This window comes from Pinus tabuliformis, chromosome 4_2 (genome assembly GCF_031772625.1).
Source record: "Pinus tabuliformis cultivar Carrire ecotype Pingquan chromosome 4_2, CPIR1, whole genome shotgun sequence".
Classification (NCBI taxonomy): domain Eukaryota; kingdom Viridiplantae; phylum Streptophyta; class Pinopsida; order Pinales; family Pinaceae; genus Pinus; species Pinus tabuliformis.
Window position 1 is genome coordinate 965,337,951 of NC_142304.1, and position 3,185 is coordinate 965,341,135.

Here is a 3,185-nt window from a genome sequence, read left to right on the forward strand (position 1 = left end):
GAGTCATGAAGTGGAATTGTCCAAGCACTTAAATCTTGAGACATGTTTCTTTTTAGTCACTTTATACTTTCTTTCTATGTAAATTTTTGATGAAAATAGTCTTGGAACATGAGGGGCGTCAATAGTAAGCGAAAACAAACTCCTAAAAGAAAAATGGTATGCAAAGCACCCATAAATAATGTTGATATAAGAAGCAAAAATATTAAGTGAGGTTCAACCTCATATAATTAGAAAATGGGGGAGGAATTTCCAAGTAGTAGTGATTGATGCTTAGAGATATTTGGGTGGAATGGTTATTATTTGAAATGATTAAGACATCAAGGTTACCAATATGTTTACCTCTTTTCGCATTATGACAATACAATTTTAGTTAATTGACATTGAGGACTACTACCATGTATCCAATGTCTATGACTCCAATATCGCAAATGGAAAACCTCTATTTCTCAATTCTATTTCTAGCACAAGTAATTTATACTCCCCATCTCCATGGATTGTTGGGAGTGACTTCAATATTATAAGTGTCTCGAGGAAAAGAAAGAATGAATCGAAATGTTTAACAAGATATTTTGTAAGCTATACCATTAAAGCCACAAAGTAGTCTCCATTAAAGTTGTCAAGAAATGAGTCTCCAACCCACACATGTGGATCAATGAGATGTAATACATGTGTGTGTGGTTACGAACTCAATACACCTCTATAATAACTCCACAAACTTATGTATTTCACTCTGTCACATAAATTGACAGTAGTGTGACATAAGTAAACCAAGAGTAGACATGAAAGCCTTAGGAAACAAACATTCCTTAGATCCTCAATTAGGTGCTTAAATGATGAAGTGAAAATGCAAGGAGAAAAGAAGAATTCATGATTTAACCATCACATACATGTGATCAAGTGTGACTAGGAGTGTATATATTCATATATTTTCCAAAGAGGGAGTGAATACATGAGTTACCATTTATTGGCCCTTATTTTTCTTTCTTTTTCATTTTCTTATTTATAGGACTTAGGGAATAAGGTTTTCATAAGTTTGGCACAACTCATAGATATAAGATTTACATGAATTTTCACTTCAACCTTAGAGTTTAGACTTAGATAAATCAATATAGTGTATGTTTAACGATTTTGGCTTTCACTTTTTTATTGTATTTCATCACAAATACAAAAGGGGAAATATTTTGCCACAAATCTATGAATGCTTAATCATAAAGTCGTCATGTGATGAAAACAAATTAATGATGTTATTCTCTACGAAAATGATGGGTATTCTTGAGAAAATCTTATGCTTGTGGATGTTTCCTCCCTGATTGAGAGGGAGTGAGGGTAGACACCATGTTATCCATGTGTCATGTACTATGGCTAGGATTAACAATCGTAAGCCTAGTAAAGGCACTAGTAGGGATAATGGTGGATTGGATAAACATCTGGGACCAATATTCTTTGAGAATTTGAACATTGACTAGGACTAATCGCCATAAGTCAAGTACATTAATCCAAGATAAACAATGTAAACTTTGAAACGGGAACTATAAACTCAAAACGAGAACTCTGGCCCAAAAACCCCAAAAAAACCACAAAAACAGTGCTCAAAACAAAAAGTGTGTATACTGGAACGATGCTTTTTTTTTTTAGGTGTCAATTTTGCGGTTGTTTTAAAAATGGCAGCGACTACGAAATTTTCCTGCAAAATATAGCTTCAGAAAAAAAGTGTTGATACTGGAATAATGATTTTTTTTTTTAGGGTCAATTTTCATACTTTTTAAACAATGCTAATAAAACCAATTTTTTATGTCTCAAACAAAGTTAACTTTTAAGGAAAAACACATTAATGTTTCTGGTAGAATATCATTTTTCTTTCTTAAGTATAAATTTAACATGTTTTCAACCACAAAACTAAAAAAACATGACATTATGAACAAATTATTTCACTGAATGAATTCAAAAGTCTTTATTTGTACACTGAATAAAAGAGACATTATATCTCTAATTTGATATTGCATTGTAGATATTTAAACAATAAGATTTATCATACTTAAGACATAATCCAACAACATAAAAATGCTTCATAACTTCTCATTTAACAAAATATGGAAAACATCCATTTTATTTGAAGATACGATGCATACATCAGTTATATAAACTGTCTTAAACAATTATTCAAAATCACTCATATTTTCTTGCACACCATCAGAATTCACATCTTCAGATGAGTGACTGGATGCTGACGAAGATGTTCCATATTCTTCTCTGTCATCAACTAGTGCCCCATCTGAGTCCACATGCATGCCCAAGATTCCAGGTTTCAAAAGTCTTCTAGATCTACGACTGGTTTCAGCAGAGTCCCATGTCAACACTGTTCCTTCTGGTAACAACCTTTTCAGAATCTCTGTCGTCTTGAAGCGAAGAGTTCCTCTCTTTGTTAAATTGAAGTCATAAACAAGTATGTCAACATCCTTCAATTGTAATATGTCTGTGCGGCGGCGATTTATATTTGTACCCTTTCTTTTTCTTTTTCCACCATTTTTTTTGTCAACTACCATCTCTGGCTTATACACACCATTGAATGGGTGTGTATTTGTGGCATACCAATGTACTTCAACACCTGTAACATCCTCATTTTCTATAAAGACCTTTAAAACTTTAGCAACCCAAAATGGATAGCCATTGGGATCTCCATCTGCTAGCACTGCAATCATGCAACCCTCCTTAATATCCTGTACTGAACCCCTATAAAGGTCTTCCATGGCTTCACGTTGTGCACGAGATCTTCTGGAACCTATATACATCTCTCTTTCCTCTGCCTATGAAGAATTAATAATACCCTGAGATTGTTGTTGTTCAACAATGTTTACTTCCTCATGTTCATTCGACACATTTTGTGGCCAAATAAATGGATTTTTCAAAGGTATATCTTCATTTATTGTTGTCGAAATGAGATCACTTTGATTATTGAAAAACGACTCCCACCAAACTGAATCAGCAATGTCAAAGTACTCATATGTATATCTAATACATTTTTTAATTTATTCCAGGCAATCAGAATAATTTATAGCCCTGTTCTGTCTACGTGCATTCTGAACTTCACCAACTGATTGTAATGACAATATTTTTGATGCAAATATTGGATGATCTGGAATGAACTTCAAAAATTGCAATCCTGATGACGGTGCCCACTCTGTAGT